The sequence below is a fragment of the Heterodontus francisci genome, unplaced genomic scaffold (assembly GCF_036365525.1).
Source record: "Heterodontus francisci isolate sHetFra1 unplaced genomic scaffold, sHetFra1.hap1 HAP1_SCAFFOLD_62_2, whole genome shotgun sequence".
Taxonomy (NCBI): domain Eukaryota; kingdom Metazoa; phylum Chordata; class Chondrichthyes; order Heterodontiformes; family Heterodontidae; genus Heterodontus; species Heterodontus francisci.
Genome location: NW_027141112.1, coordinates 3,730,225 through 3,754,672, shown reverse-complemented (window position 1 = coordinate 3,754,672; position 24,448 = coordinate 3,730,225). Strand labels below are relative to the sequence as shown.

At 42.9% G+C, this 24,448-nt stretch overlaps 1 non-coding gene across 1 annotated transcript; it reads left to right on the top strand.

Moving 5' to 3' along the window:
* The first annotated feature begins 9,163 nt into the window (after positions 1–9,163).
* Positions 9,164–9,235, top strand: trnag-ucc (transfer RNA glycine (anticodon UCC)). The gene has a single exon. It is a non-coding gene; the product is annotated as a tRNA-Gly (tRNA).
* The last annotated feature ends 15,213 nt before the right edge of the window (positions 9,236–24,448 follow it).

Below are 24,448 nucleotides of genomic sequence, written 5' to 3'. Positions count from 1 at the left end.
GAAACTGCAGGGGATGGGCACAAACGAAATGTGGAGCTTATTCAAGGAGCAGCTAATGCGTGTCCTTGATAAGTATGTACCTGTCAGGCAGGGAGGAAGTTGTCGAGCGAGGGAGCCGTGGTTTACTCAAGAAGTTGAAGCGCTTGTCAAGAGGAAGAGGGCGGCTTATGTTAGGATGAAACAAAAACAAGAAATGCTGGATTCACTCAGCAGGTCTGGCAGCATCTGTGGAAAGAGAAGCAGAGTTAACGTTTCGGGTCAGTGACCCTTCCGAAGAAGGGTCACTGACCCGAAACGTTAACTCTGCTTCTCTTTCCACAGATGCTGCCAGACCTGCTGAGTGAATCCAGCATTTCTTGTTTTTGTTTCAGATTTCCAGCATCCGCAGTATTTTGCTTTTATGTTAGGATGAGACGTGAAGGCTCAGTTAGGGCGCTTGAGAGTTACAAGCTAGCCAGGAAGGATCTAAAGGGAGGGCTAAGAAGAGCAAGGAGAGGACACGAGAAGTCATTGGCGGATAGGATCAAAGAAATCCCTAAGGCTTTCTATAGGTATATCAGGAATAAACGAATGATAAGAGTTAGAACAGGGCCAATCAAGGATAGTAGTGGGAAGTTGTGTGCGGAATCAGAGGAGATAGGGGAAGCGTTAAATGAATATTTTTCGTCAGTATTTACAGTAGAAAAAGAAAATGTTGCCGAGGAGATTACTGAGATACAGCCTACTAGGCTAGATGGGATTGAGATTCACAAGGAGGAGGTGTTAGCAATTTTGGAAAGAGTGAAAATAGATAAGTCCCCTGGGCCAGATGGGATTTATCCTAGGATTCTCTGGGAAGCCAGGGAGGAGATTGCAGAGCCGTTGTTGTTGATCTTTAAGTCGTCATTGTCGACAGGAGTAGTGCCGGAGGACTGGAGGATAGCAAATGTTGTCCCCTTGATCAAGAAGGGGAGTAGAGACAGCCCTGGTAATTATAGACCTGTGAGCCTTACTTCGGTTGTGGGTAAAATGTTGGAAAAGGTTATAAGAGACAGGATTTATAATCATCTTGAAAAGAATAAGTTCATTTGCGATAGTCAGAACGGTTTTGTGAAAGGTAGGTCGTGCCTCACAAACCTTATTGAGTTTTTCGAGAAGGTGACCAAACAGGTGGATGAGGGTAAAGCCGTGGATGTGGTGTATATGGATTTCAGTAAGGCGTTTGATAAGGTTCCCCACGGTAGGCTATTGCAGATAATACGGAAGTATGGGGTTGAAGGTGATTTAGAGCTTTGGATCAGAAATTGGCTAGCTGAAAGAAGACAGAGGGTGGTGGTTGATGGCAAATGTTCATCCTGGAGTTTAGTTACTAGTGGTGTACCGCAAGGTTCTGTTTTGGGGCCACTGCTGTTTGTCATTTTTATAAACGACCTGGATGAGGGTGTAGAAGGGTGGGTTAGTAAATTTGCGGATGACACGAAGGTCGGTGGAGTTGTGGATTGTTTCGAAGGGTGTTGTAGGGTACAGAGGGACATAGATAGGCTGCAGAGCTGGGCTGAGAGATGGCAAATGGAGTTTAATGCGGAGAAGTGTGAGGTGATTCACTTTGGAAGGAGTAACAGCAATGCAGACTACTGGGCTAATGGGAAGATTCTTGGTAGTGTAGATGAGCAGAGAGATCTTGGTATCCAGGTACATAAATCCCTGAAAGTTGCTACCCAGGTTAATAGGGCTGTTAAGAAGGCATATGGTGTGTTAGCCTTTATTAGTAGGGGGATCGAGTTTCGGAGCCACGAGGTCATGATGCAGCTGTACAAAACTCTGGTGAGGCCGCACCTGGAGTATTGCGTGCAGTTCTGGTCACCGCATTATAGAAAGGATGTCGAAGATTTGGGAAGGGTGCAGAGGAGATTTACTAGGAAGTTGCCTGGTATGGAAGGAAGGTCTTACGAGGAAAGGCTGAGGAACTTGGGGTTGTTTTCGTTAGAGAGAAGGAGGAGGAGAGGTGACTTAATAGAGACATACAAGATAATCAGAGGGTTAGATAGGGTGGATAGTGAGAGTCTTTTTCCTCGGATGAGGATGGCAAACACGAGGGGACATAGCTTTAAGTTGAGGGGTGAAAGATATAGGACAGATGTCAGAGGTAGTTTCTTTACGCAGAGAGTAGTAGGGGCGTGGAACGCCCTGCCTGCAACAGTAGTAGACTCGCCAACTTTAAGGGCATTTAAGTGGTCATTGGATAGACATATGGATGTAAATGGAATAGTGTAGATCAGATGATCGGCGCAACATCGAGGGCCGAAGGGCCTGGACTGCGCTGTAATATTCTAATTCTAATTCTAATTTGATAGATTTGTGACCATTTGTTGTGAGTAGCTGCAAAGAAAATATTGCACCAAGAAAACAGCGTCTGTGTTTGTTGGAACAGTCCTTTGGTACTTTACATTTCAACCAAGGTACATTATTGATAATGATCCCCTGCGTTGATTCCATAAACCGAGCTTCTATACTTGCCCCACATGGGGGGCATTTTGAATTGTTTCACTACATTGTAACCCCTTGTGTCCCGTTCTTTCTGATATTGCTGCTCAATGTTCTGACGGTCAGACGTATTTTATTTGCCATTAAAGTCTGCAGGGTATTCCGGAGCCACAGCAAGGGAGAGAATCACAAGCAACCAGAGATGGATAATCACATTAAATCAATTATTTTACTCTTCACTATAACTGGCAGTTTTATACTGTTATGGGTGACCTGGGTGGTGTATAACATTTATTGGCGAATTGCAGATGTTCATTATTATTCCTCCGACACTGACCCTCTCTTTAGCACAGATCACACATCAGAGATGCTGCAACTGCTCAGTTCCTGCACGAACACATGTATTTATATTGCGACCCAGTCTAAGTTCAGACAGGAGCTGAAGAAAGCGGTGAAATACCCTCTCAATATAGTTGTTAAATTCATGAAATCATAGAAAGAGCTGAAGGGTTTCAAGCACTGGCACTAAATCCCATTTCATAATCCATTCTCTAACCTTCCCACAGGACAAAACGTAGAAGGCCATGAAGTTTTGAACATGAGTAACACAGAGGCCAATGATCATTTTTTACTGTTATTCCTAACCTCAGTGAATTCAATTCAGAGAGATTGGACTTGAAGGTAAATTTCAGTGAAAGGAAAGATTGATTGATTGGAAAAATCACAGATCAGATAGCAGGCTTTCCCCGTGATATTTGATTGTTAATGAACAGCACCGCAGATTCCCGGTGCTGCCTGATCATTAGTTTACAGTACTGTAGATCTACAGTACTGTTTATTGAAGATGGTTGATCACCATACACATAATCACCAGCACCTCGAATAGCATACAAATCAAAAAAAAAAGATATGTTAAAGTTGAAAAATTTATTGAATGATTTCCAGCATGCACATTTAAACAAATTTACATACAAATTCGCATCTTTTTTTCACAAACAAATATTCTTGCCCCAAATTATTTGATGTCATGGATGGATCTCAACCCTCCAAAGCTTTCAGAGTGTCCATGTTGGAGAAAATCCAGATTGTGCCCAATTGTTGAACGAATTCTCCGGACTCAGACTTTGAGAACCAAACACTTTATTACATGATATCATGGGGTGGCACACCTTACCTAAAGGCGGTCCAGTGCTCCTGCCGAGAGCTACAAATCGTCGTGGACTTATATAGTATAAAAGAAGCAGAGCTAGCAGTTTCACAATTAAGCATAAACCACCGGACAACCACAAGACCACCTGCAGCTCTGTGCCCTTTGAAATGTCCGAGGTCAGTTGAGCGTTAGTTCGAGCATAACAAGCTATTGTTCCCAATTTAACGTACACACTCCAGGTACTATATTTGGCCGTTACTTCTGGCTAGGTTGCACAAACATGATAAAAGCGGAAGAGTCAGTAACGAACAGTCTGCGTTCACTTCGCCAAAATGCATCATGAGCTCTGTCCCTTCCTAAGCCAGATGATTGTGGTCAGTTGCTCTGTCTACATTTCCTGACCATTGGTTAGATTAGCTACAAGCTGCGTCCTGTTTTTCTATTTCTACAAAGTTAAGTAATAATTAGCAAAGCTCAGAAAATTCTCCAACAAACCCTCCTTTTATCATACCATGATATCACAATATCATCATACATGGAGGGGAGAGGTATTTAAAGTAGTCATTGAAGCATAATATCTTTCCTGCCATCGCGCTGTACCAGCCGCAAGGCCAAGCTAGCAATACATGATTGATTAATCTCAGCTTAAATGTCCCCATAAACTCTGTTCTTAAAATTCTAAAATTCCGTTCTCACACTCCCCTCTTGACTCTTCTACAACCCTTTTAAGAATCCTTCCTTTGATCCCACCTAGGTGCCTTGAACGGTCTCTATTTGTCTAGAAACAGCCTTCAACACCCGGAGGGGTCGCACTCAATCCGTCGCCTGCTTATATCACAAGGGGGCAGCGGGAACTCTGTAAAGGCATAAGTTTTGCAGGGGCTTCAAATACTTGTTTACAACATAAAAGGCGGTACACTTGTACATTAACCATCTCAATTAAGCATCACTGTTACATAATCGATTGTGCAAACATAAAACAACTTCGGAAAGTACATTGATCATTCATTTGCTCACTTTAAGTATATATGAAAAGGTTATGCAATTACCCCTTTTATGGCATAACTAACTGTCCCTCCTTTTACAGAGCAAGTTCGAACACTAATTGCTTTTCGGGTAGCTGTCCAAACTGTGTTCATACATCCTCTAGCAATGCCTAATTAATTTCTTAAATTGCCAAATTAAGTATATCTAACACCATGATACCCAAAACCACTATCAGGACATGGGAGATAATTCTAATCCAGGGGTGTATCTCCACGTCTGACGCCCCCTCCCCCCCCCCCCCCCCCCCGTTCCATAAGTCATCCGGCCAGGTAGAATCATTTATCTCGTCAATCTCATCTTGTAGCATCTTCGACTGTTGTTCCAGATTGCAGTACACTACAGCAATGACTTCTAGCTGCTGTCTCTCGTTACCCAAGCGTGTGGGCAATGGCTGAACAGTATATTCATAGTCCCGGAGGTTAATTGTCAAATCCACCTTAATACTTTCTGTCACAGTTATCGTTTCTGTCTTTTGTTTATGTATCTCTACCAACTCCATTTTCCCTACTCGGGTTGGTTTTGTGGGTTGAACCAAAATGTACTGTTGCTCACCGGACAAGTCCGTTTATGTCCATACTGGTACTCCTTCGCTGTCGTGGTTCAGCACATATAGGCCACATGGGTTAGTCCTGACAAAGCTTTCCTAGTTTCCATGGTGCAATTTACAGTGGTATTAAATCCACATTTTGATTCTGCCAATTTATCTATAGGACGAGGACATATGATCACCTGGTTTTCCAGACTACACTCAGACAATGGACAATGTTGTTCCAATTACCTCTTTTCCAATTTCCATAACATAGGGTAACATATCATTGTATTTTATGTAATCTTTTTATCATTTTCTCATTACCAAATTCCTTCTCAACAATTGTTACAGTAATACCCTGTACAACTCTTGGGTATTCTCAGGGCACCAGCCAGGTAGCTGGATATCTGAGAAAATCAATATTACCGGTACCAACTCAAGCTTTATATGATCATCAATAATTTTAATAGGTTTTATTATCGCAAGTCTATTTTGTAGTCCTGTAGTCAAGACCGGGCAAGGGAAACCAGTCACTTGTGGCTGTTGGGTCATAATCTTACTCGTCGGTAATTCGGATGTGGGGTTAACCATGGGGTTGGTGCTTCTTGTCTGTTTAATCTCACAACCTGAAATAGGCACTGTCCTTTTTTTATCTTAGAGCTTTAATATCTTGCGCTCGGGGGAGTTTGAGGATTGTCTGCACTCACTTTTGCTCTGTATCATGCTTTCCCTATGTTATTACTACTCGCAAATATGAAACCTTTTTCCTTCATTATCGGTGCCATTTTCAGCTTAACTTTCACTCTAACCATCTGAAGGAAGGTGGAATATCGATGGATTATTATAAAATCCCTGGGAGAGACACGTCCAGATGTACTGTTGTCCCTTGAACGTAAATGCAAATTTATATTGACACTCTTGTGCCAACTGCATGGACCAGAACCCATTGCTAATGTCCAACACAGTAAACCACTGATTTGTTATTTTCTAAAACTTTGATTGTCCTCTTAAATATCAGATACATTTCCTTTTTAGTGCTTTAAAATAACCACTCATATCAGTTAAATTTTGTTTATTGATTTCAATTTCTTATGCCCAGACTTGGTTGTACTTTTTGTACGTTAAGGACAGAAATGTTTGCAACAATCTTTCCTTCTCAAGCATTTTCTCTCATTGATAAAATGCTATGATATTTGATGTCTGCAATTAAGTTTTAAATTCTCAAAGCTGCTGGATCTCTTGTTGTGGCATCAGTTCTCATGTGGCCTTGGAACCTGCCGTCACCTGCTTAAAATAATCCATTGTGGCTCTGCCCCTGAGCCCAATAGGTTAATTTGTCCAATTCTATCTGTCAACTTAGAAATGTTAAATTTGGCAATGTCCAATATGTATAAATTTGACTCTCAGCAATGCAAAATGCTGCAGTGGGTAAAGTTCTTTGTGTGTCTCCAAGGGGGCGGAGCAAAACATTCTCAGCTACGTCACTTTACGAAACCTTTCTTTTATGATCGAAAATAACTATCTATTTTAAACTTTTTCAATCCTTTTGGTCTCCTTTGGGTTTAAAAACAACAAAATCATGTGTAACATTTTTCAACTTCAAAGGAAAGCATCTCCATCAGGAAAGACAGCATTTGAGATTAAACTCCAATTGTTTCCAAACTTTTTGCATCTCTTGTAAGAGGTTCCTAATCCAACGAATTTTATGACAAAGATGATTCCAATTCCAATTCACTGCAATAATATTTATAAATCAAAACTGCCGATGTTATATGAGTGAGTCCTCTGTCCAGAACTTCAGACTCCTCCAAAACTCGGCATGCTAAACTTGAAAGTTCATTGTGGTTGCAAATGACATTTCCAGTTCTTCAACTTAAACAGGTCAATTAACCTGAACATTGTTAATTCAATTCAGACTTATTAACTTATAATACTTATTAACTACACACAAAACAGAATAGCACGTGCTTATTTTAAAAGATCGGTAAATTACATCGTTTTCTTGCTCTTTCTTCAGGCGCCTTTTCCAATGACTGTAATAAAACCAAAAACTAAAGAAAAAGTTATTTAACATTCTTACAACAAAAGACTTAACACTCGGTCCTTACACAAACTTTAATCTTTTTGAACAGGCAGAATCTTTCCTATATCTCCTTTTCTATCCTTTCTTTCCCTTAAAACAATATAACAGTCAGTAAAACATGTCTTCAAATTTAGACTGTAAAATAAAACAATAGCATAGTTTCCAATTAAAACAATGTTCCAAACCCCAAATTAGATTTCTGCCAGACATCTTCAGACCTTCAAGGCTGAAGCTTATCTCTCAGAAAATTGTTCATTGCCTTTTCACAGTTGCAAAACCAACTAAAAATAAAACTTTAACTTAAAATATAATTCAATTTTATATCTCACTCCTGGGTGCAAAATCTTAAATCGAAATGAACACACTCAACAATCACTTTTCACACTCATTCAATTCCAAACAACTTAATAGACTCATGCTTTTAACATTAAGGCCAGACAACAAAGAGTTAACGACAGTCAGTTCTGCAGAATACAAGCTGTTCTTCGCAGATCTTCATTTCATTCGCGGAAGCTTCAGACATTCTCACAGTCGAATCAAAGACACAGTTCCTTGTTTTTACTCTAAAACATTCCTATCTTTAAAACACATATTTACCGTGGCGCGTCTGCGTCTCCTTCGAGGGGGCAAACGGACGCGGGTCGCCTTTCTCCAGAGGACATGGTTTACTTGTCCCCGGGGGCAACCCTTCCTTCTTGGAAGGCGTTGAGTCCACTCTTACTTCTACTTTCTCAAAACCTTCTAAATCTACGAGTTCTTTTCTATGAATCAAGTAGCATTAAAACAAAGGAAAACAAACAGGACACAACAAAACACATAGACACAAGGATACGAACAGGTGCAGTTAATGTTAAATTCTCAAGGTCAGCTAACCGGCACACCCCTGTCTCTCAGGCCAACGCTCTTTCGTTCTCCCTCCGTCCCACAGCCTCTCTCTCTGGGGCCAGATTCCGGCTCGTGTACTCAGGAGCAACGATCACGTGCCTGTCGGGTCAATTTGGTAGTTTAGTTCCAGCCTCAGTCATTCACCGGACGGTTGTCCCAACTCCTTTTGTCCCACAGCCTCTTTACTCCACCCAGTGGAGGAACAGCCCGTGCAAACTCAAATTAGGATCACCAAATTCCCGGAATTTGGTACTACTACTGCACCGAATTCGCCACATTTTACTGGATTTTCTACTTTTGGTTCCGAATCCCAGTTTGGTTCATTCAGGATCCCGTACAAAAGGGATCCTGCCGACTACGCCAAACTATTGAAGAAAATCCAGATTGTGCCCAATTGTTGAACAAATTCGCAGGACTCAGACGTTGAGAACAAACACTTTATTGCATGATATCATGGGGCAGCACACCTTACCTAAATGCGGTCCAACGCTACTACCAAACAGCTACAGATCGCCGTGGACTTAGATAGTATAAAAAAGGCAGAGCTCGCAGTTTCACAATTAAGCATAAACCACAGGACAACCACAAGACCACCTGCAGCTCTGTGCCCTTTGCAAAGTCGGAGGTCAGTAGAGCGTTAGTTCGAGCATAACACGCTAGTTCCTTAATTTAATGCACACTCCAGACTGTATCTGGCCGTTACTTCTGGCTAGGTTGCACAAACATGATAATAGTGGAAGAATCAGCAATGAACAGTCTGCGTTCACTTCCCCAAAATCCTTCATGAGCTCTGTCTCTTCCTAAGACAGTTGATTGTGGTCAGTTGCTCTGTCTACATTTTATGACCATTGGTTAGGTTAGCTACAAGCTGCGTCCTGTTTTTATATTTCTACAAAGTTAAGTAATAATTAGCAAAGCTCAGAAAATTCTCCAACACTCAGCCACAAGTTGAAATCATTGTATAGCATTCTATTAATCAAAACGCCGGAGGAGCACCGTACAGTAAGCGATGGTGGTATAGTGGTGAGCATAGCTGCCTTCCAAGCAGTTAACCTGGATTCAATTCCCGGCCATCGCAATCTTAAATTGCAGGTTTACTTTATGTTGCAGTATTTTACAAACGAAACAAATGTCAAAGCCGTGACAGAATTGAAATTGATAAAATATTCTTATCATCCAATCAGATTCATTCTCCTGCTTGATCAGCGTCGCCCTGGAGCAAGTGTGTTTCCTTCAAGTGTTTCTCCAATTTCCTATTGAAATCATTGATTGTCTCTGCTTCCACCACACTTGTGGACAGACAATTGCAGCAGGTAAAACAAAAACTGCTTCCTCACACTTCCCTGCATCTCTTTCCCAAAACATCAATCTGTGTCTCCTAGTCCTTGTACCATCAACTAATGGGAACTGGTTCTCCTTGCCTAACTTACCAACACCTGCATCAGATCTCCTCTCAATCCACATTGCTGTAAGGAGATAATAATACTTAGATTAGAATCTAATTCTTTTCTCAGAATACTTAGATAACACAATCCAGAGCCATCTATCCAAGCTTTTCAATAACAAAAGAATAATTGTGTTGTAAGTAGTATAGATAGGAGCATAACATCAAGAGACTTTGATAGATCAACTGATTGTCTCTGCCCAACGCACCAGATTTTCTGTATCACCTGAACACTGCTCACCGCTGTGTAAAGTTTAGAACATTTTCATAGCTTACATTTATGCAAGAACTGCAATGTCAAGGTTGGATTGTAAAGTATGACGGTCATTTTCACTGAATTACGTCAAAATGTCATGTTGAGAGAGGTGTCAGTGTGGAAGATGCACGTAGCCATAGGAAAAAAAAAGGCAAGTCATGCAGCTGGAGGAGAATCCACAATGTGGGGGCGATGGACCGTGACATATTTTACGTTTGTGACAAATAAGAACAACAAAAATAATAGGATTAATGATATGCTTTGTACATCAATATATTGAAGTCTGTTTGATCTGTTGCTTGCTTTATTATGAAATGTGTTTTCAAGGCTATACTTTGTTGAAACCTTTGTGTGAGAACAATGGGAGAGACACCAGCACTCCTTGCAGGGAGAGAGAAGAGATAAAGGCCGAATTAAAGAAACAAATGTCTGGGATCAGCAAGAATGTAACCTTTAGGATCTTTGCTAAAATCGAAAGAATCGGGAAGCATCTGTAATGTGTGTAGATTCAACCATTAACTAACTAGTGTCAAACAATGATGTCAACCTGGACCAATTAGGACACTTAGAACAATTCAAAACTAATATGGTAACATCCTTGCACCATGAGAAGGATAAAAGAAAGGGTGTTACAGGACATCGTCAGCACACTTAGACAGGGGTCAACAGAAGATCGTTTGCACTTAGAAGGAGAAGATAGAATACAGTTAAGAAAACACAGCAAGGGAAGAAGAAGGAGAGAAGTCCGTGCCGCAGCAAGCACAGAAACAAGAACAGGTGTTGTGTTTTACTGCATATCTATTGCCTTGTTAAATATTAACTTTGTGCATCTTAGTTAAACCTAATAAACTCTCTGACTTGGTCACATAACTTGAGTTTGTACCTTGTAGTTCTATCTTGGTCAGGAATCTAAAGGTGAGACGGGTTGGGTATTCTCTGTCTCACCTCTGTTCAGGTAACATCTACCTGAAACTTACAGCTCTTTACAATTTGCATACATTGCGTTGTATTCTGTCATCCTCAAACTTCAACATTGTGGGCCCTATCGAAGTAATGTTCTTCGTGCAGTTTTCTGCGTCACCCCACTGCATAGTTCTGCCCAGTCAGCAGAAAGGATCAGTTCACTACTAAACTCTAAAATAAAAGCAAAATACTGCGGATGCTGTAAATCTGAAATAAAAACAAGAAATGCTGGAAATACTCAGCAGGTCTGGCAACATCTGTGGAGATAGAAGCAGAGTTAACGTTTCAGGTACGTGACCCTACTTCAGAACGAGCAAATATTAGAATTGTAAAAGGTTATAAGCAAGTAAAGTGGGGGTGGGGCATGAAATAACAAAGGAGAAGGTGTAAATAGGACAAGGTCACAGAATAACCTCCTATCCTTTAACCAACTACCATCTCAGGATACCAGTGTCAATTTTAACATGCATTTCTATTCTCCGTGGAAGTCTGTTATTCACTACTTGATCGAATGCCTTTGGAAGAGCATATATCCAATAATTACTGTACTACCTTCAGTAACTTCAACCACAAGAATTCAATCATGTTAGTCGCACATGATTTGCCCTCAGCAAATCCGTACTGGTTGTCCTTTATTAATTCACCACTGATGTCAAAAATAATGGTCTTGGTTACCAGATTTTTCCTTCTCCTTTCCAGAACAGGAGTGTAATCCTTCAGTCACCTGGCACACCTTCCATATTCAAAGATTTTGCTCAGAGCTTCTGGTATCTCCCTCAGTAATATGGGATACTTCCTATCTGTGACCCTTCATCGAAACGTTAACTCTGCTTCTCTTTCCACAGATGCTGCCAGACCTGCTGAGTGGTTCCAACATTTCTTGTTTTTATTTCAGATTTCCAGCATCTGCAGTATTTTGCTTTTATATTATGACACCATTTCATTACCTTTCCCATCACATGAGCGTTTCTTTCTTTACCCATAAACAAAGCACAATTCTTTGCACGGTCATTTGAATTTTTGTTTGTTTATAAATGATTTTTGATTTCCTTTGTTTTTACCCTTTAATATTTTCTCATACTGTCTCTTATAAACATGTTTCGCTTCCCACCTGCACCCTCGCTATTCTCTCTCGTTGGAATCATTGTGATTGGGTGGATATGGGATGTTTTATACAAATCACTGTCATCATTATTTCAATGATTGTCGCTGCAAACGACCTTTGAATTATATTGATCAAAAGCAAATTAATGGTAACGTGTGTGACAGTGAGACTGGAATATGGTCAGAATAAAGCGGAGGAAGGGGTGAGTGGGCGGCTCCTAACCTGGCCAAACGGATCTCGTAGAAATGTACAAGTGAGTCCGAGTGTTTGAGGGATGAAAGGTAAACATCTGATTGTCTCTTCTTCATGTCATCAGAATGAATCTCTTAGTGACTGAAAATATATCTGAATGGCCTTGCCCTGCGAATCTGCAGAGAGTCCAACAGGTAAAAGTGGTTCAGTGAGAAATACAGTATTTGTTCATAATCTGGCCCTGTTTTGAGTTTGGAAATAATAGAGAGGTTGGCTCTGGTACAATATGTCATCGAGAGACTAGTTTACATTTTTCTATCTTGAATAAGTCTTTACCCAAATAGAACAGGATCTCTGTCAATTTGTCACATTATATAAACGTCACAGGCCACTTCCGCTCCCTATTCTATCTCCCTGCTCGCGATCTCCTCCCCATCCAGTTCATTATTATTGCTGATCATTATATTGGCCTATTTATTCTCTTCCATCTCAGAAAGTCCCTCGCGATCAAGGATTACTTTTTTCCACTCCAGTTTGATGAGTTATGAAATGGCTGATAAGTCCAATGCATGATCTGCAGACTCTGTCAGATCAGGGACAGGTGGTGCTGGAAGGGTCTGGTAAATGACTGCATCGGAGGTGTGGGTGCTGCCTTCGCTGCCTCGAGTTCGCCTTTGCATGTTCCTGACAAATATCCCTGAAGTGTACAATGTCTTCCAAAATGAGGGATGATTTGAGGACATCTCTGAAGTGTTGCTACTGTCCTCTTGGTGTTCTCCTACCATGACCAAGTTGTGAGTAGAACAGCTGCTTCAGGATATTGGATTTACAGGTTCTTGGAGAGGCCTATTCATGGGAAGTGAAAGACTAACACTGACAGTCTGAACACATGTCAGTTGCTGTCTGAGAGTGAGAGGTACTGGAACACTTTCCCTTACATAATGTACCAGATACAGTAAGGAAAGATGGAGTGGACAAGCCTCACTCTTTCTCCAGTACTGAATTATAGTGAGTTGGATGTTCAGTCAGTCCCGAACTGTCCTTGTTGGGTGAGTAGGCAACGGAATCGAGACCATTTCCTGTCCCTGTGTGACTTTAACTCAAACTGCCTGTGTGTGCAGGATTAACCCTGAGTCCCTCTATCCAGCTCTGTCTGCTATATCTGGAAAAATGCTGAACCTTTCACTTGTTGATCAGCTCAAACCGAGTTCAAGACCCAAGTAGTGAACAGAATGTCTCATTAATTGTTTGAATAATACTATGATTGAACAGCAGGTTATGATCGACTCAGCCTGTCCATAAATCTTTCAAAATGGAGTGTGAGGATCACCTGGCTCCGAGTGTTTAAGGGATACAGGACTAGACATCGGCAACTGAGCCCTGAAAATTCACAGCAAAGACTGTGTACATGAGCACATTTAACAACCGGGAGCTGAAACTCTGGGACGGGCTCGATTGTCACTGTGTTTGTGTGTCCGGTATAATCGCTGCAGCTCCCTGTCTCTCTTGTTTGGAATGAAACGATGAAGATCGCCATTCGGTATTACTCACATTGACCGCGGGTTTCGCTCCGGTTAGACAAACCTTTGCTGGCTGAAATGAATTCCACAAGGTTCCAGCAAACACACCGACTCCCTCCTTCTTCCCATGTTTCTGTCGGATTGTTTTGAGAGGATGTCTCAATATTAACAAACAGCTTGCAGGGAGAGACGGCAATTTGAACATCTAAATGGGATCAGCTCCCGGCTTTCGAGGTTATAGATTCCCTGCACTCCTCCCCACCCTCCCTCTACCCTAACCCCATTTTCAGTTTCGTTGTTCACACATTGCTGAAGGTGAAATGGGGAAAGTTCCCATTGAGTTTTGAACGCTGAATTGTTGCAGAGATCTGCGCAAGCGCAATATAGCTCCGCCCACTGGGACGTCATAATGAGGATAAGAGCGCATGCGCTCCCCTTCCCCCAGCTTTGCCTCTGAGCGTCATTCAGTGAGTCAGCGGAAGATTGCTTCAATCAGCTGCGAATGGAGACATCCGGGTCCCGGGGTAAGTGAACATACAACATCTGCTTCCAGCAGCAACACCAGGTTTGGGAGCGAGTCTGCAGATGTGTTCAGAGATTAACATTGAATAGCGGGGAAGTTCAGCGGGAGTCGGGGACAGTGTGGAATGTACACTGGAGGCCTGGATACCCGAGTCCAACCCGAGCGGGACGCGAGCACATGTGTCCGCCTCGGCTCGGGCCCAACTTGCGGCTCCGGCTTTCGGGCTTGTGTCCAGTTCGGGTTCGGGTCGGACACACTCGGTCAGTGCTCTGCTGGTCAGTATTGAAATTTAAAATAACTGACCGGAGCTGGGAGTCCGTGTTGGAACTGTGTCTGCGCAGCGAGCCGGTGCCGTCACTTTGCCCTCATCACGCATGCGCTGCAGCTTCTTGCAGGTTGATTGTCAGGAAGGGAAGTAAAGGGATGGTCGGGTTGGGTCGGGTCGGGTCCGGGTCCGCTGTGGTTCGGTCAGGTACTTTGTGTGTGTGTAGACTGGAGTCCTGACAGTGAACAGGTTATATTTTTAATACAAATACTGTATATTTTATAATCATTTTGTAATAATTAATCACTCAGAACATTCCTGCTCTTTGCATCTCAGCTGCTCACTGGATAATCTTGCAGCAAGTATTTCAACCCGTAAAGCAGGAGTCTACATAATGTGTAATGATATTTACTGAGCCTTCAGGCAATCACTGTGTTTATTTTCAGCAATACAGATACTGGTACAGTGTGGCACAACTCCATGGGTTTCTGTTTAACTCATGACCAATCAATCACTGACGTCGTGCCTCCAATCTTCATCTTTTTAAACAACCTTTCATGTCCGATTAATACTGTGTTTGTCCGACCCGAGCCCAAGAGCTCGACCCGGAAGAGTGATCGACCCAAACCCGACACACGTCGTCAGGTCCTGTTGGGTTCGGGTCTGGTAGCAGGCCTTTAGCAGCTGCTGGTCCTGGGACATGGAGTGAGTCAGGAGAAGAGAGAGGTATTTCTCAGGCAGTGTCTGGACAGGTTGAGAGAGACAGAATAAGAAGAACTCACTATTGAAAATCATTGCTGCTTTCTGTCTCCAAACTGTAATGAATGTTCCCGGTTCAGATCCAGAGTCTCACTGTTCATTGTTACTGGACAGTGAACAGCAGAAAAAAATGGCAGCACTAACGATGCGGCGATTGTTTAAAGACAAGGTGAAAAGTTTAAGGACACATTTTAAACAGTGTCTGCTTGTTTTCCCTTCAACAATAGCACTTGGAAGTAGAAATCTGACTTAAAGCCTGGCTGCCTGACCCAAACACGATTGGACCTGACTACATGTGTCCAAAGGTGATTTTACATTACTGTACACTATGGATGTAAAACAAATGCTGTCTACTGGAGAATGTTTAGCAGTGGAAAGTCCTGTAGCTGGAAAACGTAAATCTTCTGTGTGGGAACATTTCAATGTTGTTGTTTTCCGCAATAGGAAAAGTTCAAGTGGATTTGTACAATGTAAATCTTGCAAACTTCTACTAAAATATCACAGCAAAAGACAGGAAATTCATCTTTGCAGCGGCACACTGTAAAAGAATGCACTCGACCCTCAGCAGGGCCAAGTCGTTCAGACTTAAATTACTTTGTCCGGACAAGAAAATAAAACATACCCACTCACAAGAAATCAGAAATTATAGACAAATGCGTGAGTTTCTGTTGCACAGATATTCGATCTTTCCAAACTGTCTCTGGTGAAGGGTTTGTTGAGCTAGCACAAGAGCTTATCAATGTGGGTGCGACATACGGTCAAGTATCAGCATCAAGTGTGTTACCAAATCCAAGTACAGTTTCAAGAAGGTGTCGTGATGTGGCCAAAGAAAAGAGAAAATAACTAATTTCTCAGATTACTGACATACTGAAGGATGTGAATGTGGGAATGACAACTGACATGTCGACGGACGACTACAATAAAATCCATTATATGTCGATAACTTGGCATTACATCACAGTAGATTTTAAACTTCATGTCAAAGTTTTAACAACAGCAATGTTTCCACTGGAGGACGTCAAAACTGGTAAAAACATCAGGCAGGAGATTTTAAATCTGCTCGTGAATACATTTGGATTCGACCCAGCAAATTTACATAAATTAGTCTGGGTGACAGATCAAGGCACTAACATAGTGTTTGATCTTAGACCATATCGACGTCTGGATTGTCAGGGCCATGTATATAACACGGTCCTTCAACATTCACTTGATCCAAAGGAATTAGCTTCTGATGCTCCGGATGTTGGAGAAACTATACATCATGCCAAAGACTTGGTGACATATATTAAACAGTCTGGTCTTGCTGCACAGTTGTCTAAAACGTTCAAGCCAATGGAAGAAACGAGGTACAGTACTGTGTATCTGACACTGAATTCAATTCAGGATATTTATCACGAGCTGCACGAGAAACTGGAACAGAGTGGGGAAAGTTACAGGCAGGAAAACATCGCTCCTGATGTCTTGCAGTTTTCGGTGGATTTCCTCCGACCATTTTATGAAGCTCAGAGGGAACTCGAGGGAGACCAATATCCTACATTGAATCTGGTAATTCCGTGGTTTGAGAAAGTTAAACGTCTCTGTATGCCACATTCTTCAGATACTCCAATGCAAGCCGTTGTCAGGGAACTGCACAGACAGTGGCTTCTGAAGAAAGTTAAAATATATGACGAGCACAAGACAGCAACATTTCTCTGGCCTAAATTTAATCAGCTGCGAATGTTATCCAGCCATGATAGGGAAGAAGTTTATTCCGAAGTGTGCAGACTTATCAATAACATTAAAACAGAAGTCCCGGTGAAGGAAACGACAGTGGTTGAGAATGAACCGACAGCTGCCAAAAAAGCAGTGACTGCATTTGCTGAATGGGAGAATGTTCATGAAGAAATAGACACAAATGATGAAGTGCAGCAGTACAGAGCACAGAGACCTGCTGTGTTGGCGATGGCAAACGAACGTGATCTGTTGGGCTGGTGGAAGGAACACAGTGTTACATACCCTAAATTGACCAGGCTGGCGAGAAGTATACTTTGCATTCCGGCGAGCTGTAGGATCAGGGAGAGGAACTTACTGTAGCTGGAAGGACAATCAACCAGTGGAGGACTGCCCTTCAGCCTTCCACTGTTGACTCTATTCTTTTTTTACATGCCAATTTGTAAGACATTTTGATTTTTTGGCTGTGTCTGCAACTGAGACTACTGACTAGCTCTGCATGTAACTGAGACAACTTACTTGCTATGTCTGTAACTGAGACTACTTACTTGCCCTGTCTGTAACTGAGACTACTTACTTGCTCTGTCTGTGACTGAGACAACTTACTTGCTATGACTGTAACTGAGACTACTTACTTGCTCCGTCTGTAACTGAGACTACTTACTTGCTCTGTCTGTAACTGAGACTACTTACTTGCTCTGTCTGTAACTGAGACTACTTACTTGCTATGTCTGTAACTGAGACTACTTACTTGCTATCTCTGTAACTGAGACTACTTACTTGCTCTGACTGTAACCGAGACAACTGACTTGCTCTGTCTCTAACTGAGACTACTTACTTGCCCTGTCTGTAACTGAGACTACTTACTTGCTCTGTCTGTGACTGAGACTACTTACTTGCTCCGTCTGTAACTGAGACTACTTACTTGCTCTGTCTGCAACTGAGACTACTTACTTGCTCTGTCTGTAACTGAGACTACTTACTTGCTATGTCTGTAACTGAGACTACTTACTTGCTATCTCTGTAACTGAGACTGCTTAATTGCTCTGTCTGTAACTGAGACTACTTACTTGCTATCTCTGTAACTGAGACTACTTACTTGCTCAAAAACAAGAAATGCTGGAATCACTCAGCAGGTCTGGCAGCATCTGTGGAAAGAGAAGCAGAGTTAACGTTTCGGGTCAGCGACCCTTCTTCGGAACTGACAAATATTAGAAAAGTCACAGACTACAAACAACTGAGGTGGGGGTTGGGCAAGAGATAACAAAGGAGAAGGTGCAGATTGGACCAGGCCACATAGCTGACCAAAAGGTCACGGAGCAAAGGCAAACAATATGTTAATGGTGTGTTGAAAGACAAAGCATTAGTACAGATAAGGTGTGAATATACTGAATATTGAACAGCAGCAAGTGCAAACCTGAAGAAAAACAACCTGAAAAAAACAGTGGGTAAGCAAACTGAACAAACGAAGATGAAATGAAATAAATGCAAAAAAAGATTGTAAAAAATGTAAAAAGGAATGTAAAAAAAAGGAAGAAAAAATAACTAAAAATGACTAAAAATGAAAGTAAAGTGGGGGGCTGTCATGCTCTGAAATTATTGAACTCAATGTTCAGTCCGGCAGGCTGTAGTGTGCCTAATCGGTAGATGAGATGCTGTTCCTCGAGCTTGCGTTGATGTTCACTGGAACACTGCAGCAATCCCAGGACAGAGATGTGAGCATGAGAGCAGGGGGGAGTGTTGAAATGGCAAGCAACCGGAAGCTCAGGGTCCTGCTTGCGGACTGAGCGGAGATGTTCCGCAAAGCGGTCACCCAGTCTGCGCTTGGTCTCCCCAATGTAGAGGAGACCACACTGTGAGCAGCGAATACAGTATACTACATTGAAAGAAGTACAAGTAAATCGCTGCTTCACCTGAAAGGAGTGTTTGGGGCCTGGTTTAGTGAGGAGAGAGGAGGTAAATGGGCAGGTTTTGCACCTCCTGCGATTGCAAGGGAAGGTGCCCTCGGACGGGGACGAGGTGGTGGGGGTAACGGAGGAGTGGACCAGGGTGTCACGGAGGCAGCAATCCCTTCGGAATGCTGACAGGGGAAGGGAGGGGAAGATGCGACTGGTAGTGGCATCACGCTGGAGGTGGCGAAAATGGCGGTGGATGATCCTTTGGATATGGAGGCTGGTGGGATGAAAAGTGAGGACAAGGGGAACCCTTTCACGGTTCTGGGAGTGAGGGGAAGGGGTGAGGGTAGAGGAGCGGGGAATGTGTCGGACACGGTTGAGGGCCCTGTCAACCACAGTGGGGGGAAATCCTCGGTTGAGGAAAAAGGAGGTCATATCAGAAGCACCGTCATGGAAGGTAGCATCATCAGAGCAGATGCGTTGGAGACGGAGAAACTGGGAGAATGGAATGGAGGCCTTACAGGAGGTAGGGTGTGAAGAAGTGTAGTCGAGGTAGCTGTGGGAGTCAGTGGGCTTATAATGGATATTGGTAGACAACCTATCCCCAGAGATGGAGACAGAGAAGTCGAGGAATGGAAGGGAAGTGTCAGAGATGGACCATGTAAAGGTGAGAGAAGGGTGGAAATTGGAAGCAAAGTTGATAAAGTTTTCTAGTTCGGGGCGGGAGCAGGAAACGGCACCGATACAGTCATCAATGTACCGGAAAAAGAGTTGGGGGAGGGGGCCTGAGTAGGACTGGAACAAAGAATGCTCGACATATCCCACAAAAAGACAGGCATAACTAGGACCCATGCGGGTACCCATAGCGACACCTTTTACTTGAAGGAAATGCATGGAGTTGAAGGAGAAGTTGTTCAATGTGAGAACAAGTTCAGCCAGGCGGAGGAGGGTGTTGGTGGATGGGGACTGGTTGGGCCTCTGTTCCAGGAAGAAGCGGAGAGCCCTCTAACCATCCTGGTGGGGGATGGAGGTGCAGAGCGATTGGACGTCCATAGTGAAGAGGATGCGGTTGGGACCAGGAAACTGGAAATAGTCAAAATGTCGTAGGGCGTCAGAAGAGTCAGGGATGTAGGTGGGAAGAGACTGGACCAGCGGAGAAAAGATAGAGTCTAGATAGGAAGAAATAAGTTCAGTGGGGCAGGAGCAGGCTGACACATCCCTTCCCTTCCTCGACTTCTCTGTCTCCATCTCTGGGGATAGGTTGTCTACCAATATCCATGATAAGCCCACTGACTCCCACAGCTACATCGACTACACATCTTCACACCCTACCTCCTGTAAGGACTCCATTCCATTCTCCCAGTTTCTCCGTCTCCGACGCATCTGCTCTGATGATGCTACCTTCCATGACGGTGCTTCTGATATGACCTCCTTTTTCCTCAACCGAGGATTTCCCCCCACTGTGGTTGACAGGGCCCTCAACCGAGTCCGACCCATTCCCCGCACCTCTACCCTCACCCCCTCCCCTCCCTCCCAGAACCATGACAGGGTTCCCCTTGTCCTCACTTTTCATCCCACCAGACTCCATATCCAAAGGATCATCCGACGCCATTTTCGCCACGTCCAGCATGATGCCACTACCAGTCGCATCTTCCCCTCCCTTCCCCTGTCGGCATTCCGAAGGGATCGCTCCCTCCGCGACACCCTGGTCCACTCCTCCGTTACCCCCACCACCTCGTACCCCGTCCCAGGGCACCTTCCCTTGCAATCGCAGGAGGTGTAATACCTGCCCATTTACCTCCTCTCTCCTCACTATCCCAGGCCCCAAACACTCCTTTCAGGTGAAGCAGCGATTTACTTGTACTTCTTTCAATGTAGTATACTGTATTCGCTGCTCACAGTGTGGTCTCCTCTACATTGGGGAGACCAAGCGCAGACTGGGTGACCGCTTTGCGGAACATCTCCGCTCAGTCCGCAAGCAGGACCCTGAGCTTCCGGTTGCTTGCCATTTCAACACTCCCCCCTGCTCTCATGCTCACATCTCTGTCCTGGGATTGCTGCAGTGTTCCAGTGAACATCAACGCAAGCTCGAGGAACAGCATCTCATATATCGATTCGGCACACGACAGCCTGCCGGACTGAACATTGAGTTCAATACTTTCAGAGCATGACAGCCCCCCGCTTTATTTCATTTTTAGTCATTTTTAGTTATTTTTTCTTCCTTTTTTTTACATTCATTTTTACATTTTTTACAATCTTTTTTTGCATTTATTTCATTTCATCGTAGTTTGTTCAGTTTGCTAACCCACTGTTTTTTTCAGGTAGTTTTTCTTCAGGTTTGCACTTGCTGCTGTTCAATATTCAGTATATTCACACCTAATCTGTACTAATGCTTTGTCTTTCAACACACCATTAACATATTGTTTGCCTTTGCTCCGTGACCTTTTGGTCAGCTATGTGGCCTGTTCCAATCTGCACCTTCTCCTTTGTTATCTCTTGCCCAACCCCCACCTCAGTTGTTTATAGTCTGTGACTTTTCTAATATTTGTCAGTTCCGAAGAAGGGTCGCTGACCCGAAACGTTAACTCTGCTTCTCCTTCCACAGATGCTGCCAGACCTGCTGAGTGATTCCAGCATTTCTTGTTTTTGTTTCAGATTTCCAGCATCCGCAGTATTTTGCTTCTACTTACTTGCTATGTCTGTAACTGAGACTACTTACTTGCTATGTCTGTAACTGAGACGACTTACTTGCTCTGTCTGTGACTGAGACTACTTACTTGCTCTGTCTGTAGCTGAAACGACTTACTTGCAATGTCCGCAACTGAGACGACTTACTTGCCCTGTCTGTAACTGAAACTACCTACTTGCTATGTCTGCAACTGAGACTACTTAATTGCTATGTCTGCAACTGAGACTACTTACTTGCTATCTCTGCTACTGAAACTACTTGCTTGCTATGTCTGCAACTGAGTCTCTTAATTGTTATGTCTAACTGAGACTACTTACTTGCTCTGTCTGTAACTGAGACTACTGACTTGCTGTGTCTGTAACTGAGACTAGCTACTTGCTCTGTCTGCAACTGAGACTACGTGCATGCTCTGTCTGTAGCTGAGACTACTTACTTGCTCTGTCTGTCACTGAGACTACTGACTTGCTGTGTCTGTAACTGAGACTAGCTACTTGCTCTGTCTGCAACTGAGACTACGTGCATGCTCTGTCTGTAACTGAGACTACTTACCTGCTCTGTCTGTAACTGAGACTACTGACTTGCTGTGTCTGTAACTGAGACTAGCTACTTGCTCTGTCTGCAACTGAGACTACGTGCATGCTCTGTCTGTAGCTGAGACTACTTACTTGCTCTGTCTGTCACTGAGACTACTTAATTGCTCTGTCTGTAACTGAGACTACTAAATTGCTTTCTCTGTAACTGAGACTACTTACTAGCTCTGTCTGTAACTGAGATTACTTTATTGCTCTGTCTGTAACTGAGACTACTTACTTGCTATCTCTGTAACTGAGACTACTTACTTGCTCTGTCTGTTGCTGAGACGACTTACTTGCTCTGTCTGTAACTGAGACTACTTAATTGCTCTGTCTGTAACTGAGACTACTTACTTGCTATGTCTGTAACTGAGACTACTTACTTGCTATGGCTGTAACTTGACTACTTACTTGCTACGTCTGTAACTGAGACTACTTACTTGCTCTGTCTGTAACTGAGACTACTTACTTGCTATGTCCGTAACTGAGCCTACTTACTTGCTCTATCTGTAACTGAGACTACTGACTTGCTGTGTCTGCAACTGAGACTAGTTACTTGCTATGTCTGTAACTGAGACTACTTACTTGCGCTGCCTGTAACTGAGACTACTTACTTGCTCTGTCTGTAACTCAGACTACTTACTTGCTCTATCTGTAACTGAGACTACTTACTTGCTGTGTCTGTAACTGAGACTAGTTACCTGCTCTGTCTGTAACTGACACTACGTACATGCTAAGTCTGTAGCTGAGACTACTTACTTGCTCTGTCTGTAACTGAGACTACTTAATTGCTCTGTCTGTAACTGAGACTACTTAATTGCTATCTCTGTAACTGAGACTACTTACTTGCTCTGTCATTAACTGAGATTACTTTATTGCTCTGTCTGTAACTGAGACTACTTACTTGCTCTGTCTGTAACTGAGACTACTTACTAGCTCTGTCTGTTGCTCAGACGACTTACTTACTCTGTCTGTAACTGAGACTACTTACTTGCTATGTCTGTAACTGAGAATAGTTACGTGCTCTGTCTGTAACTGAGACTACGTACATGATCAGTCTGTAGCTGAGACTACTTACTTGCTGTGTCTGTAACTGAGACTACTTAATTGCTCTGTCTGTAACTGAGACTATTAATTGCTATCTCTGTAACTGAGACTACTTACTTGCTATATTTGTAACGGAGACTACTTACTTGCTCTGTCTGTAACTGAGACTACTTACTAGCTCTGTCTGTTGCTCAGACGACTTACTTCCTCTGTCTGTAACTGAGACTACTTACTTGCTCTGTCTGGAACTGAGACTACTTACTTGCTATGTCTGTAACTGAGACGACTTACTTGCTCTGTCTGTGACTGAGACTACTTACTTGCTCTGTCTGTTGCTGAGACGACTTACTTGCTCTGTCTGTAACTGAGACTAATTACTTGCTGTGTCTGTAACTGAGACTACTTAATTGCTCTGTCGGTAACTGAGACTACTTACTTGCTATGTCTGTAACTGAGACTACTTACTTGCTATGTCTGTAACTGAGACTACTTACTTGCTCTGTCTGTAACTGAGACTACTTACTTGCTATGTCTGTAACTGAGACTAGTAACTTGCTATGTCTGTAACTTGACTACTTACTTGCTATGTCTGTAACTGAGACTACTTACTTGCTATGTCTGTAACTGAGACTACTTACTTGCTCTGTCTGTAACTGAGACTACTTACTTGCTAAGTCTGCAACTTAGACTACTTACTTGCTCTATCTGTAACTGAGACTAGTTACTTGCTCTGTCTGTAACTGAGACTAGTTACTTGCTCTGTCTGTAACTGAGACTACGTGCATGCTCTTTCTGTAATTGAGATTACTTTATTGCTCTGTCTGTAACTGAGACTACTTACTTGCTATCTCTGTAACTGAGACTACTTACTTGCTCTGTCTGTTGCTGAGACGACTTACTTGCTCTGTCTGTAACAGAGACTACTTACTTGCTCTGTCTGTAACTGAGACTACTGACTTGCTATGTCTGTAACTGAGACTACTTACTTGCTATGTCTGTAACTGGACTACTTACTTGCTATGTCTGCAACTGAAACTACTTACGTGCTCTGTCTGTAACTTAGACTACCTACTTGCTATGTCCGTAACTGAGACTACTAACTTGATGTATCTGTAACTGAGACTACTGTCTTGCTATGTCTGTAACTGAGACTACTTACTTGCGCTGTCTGTAACTGAGACTACTTACTTGCTCTGTCTGTAACTGAGACTACTTACTTGCTCTATGTGTAACTGAGACTACTGACTTGCTGTGTCTGTAACTGAGAATAGTTACGTGCTCTGTCTGTAACTGAGACTACGTACATGATCAGTCTGTAGCTGAGACTACTTACTTGCTGTGTCTGTAACTG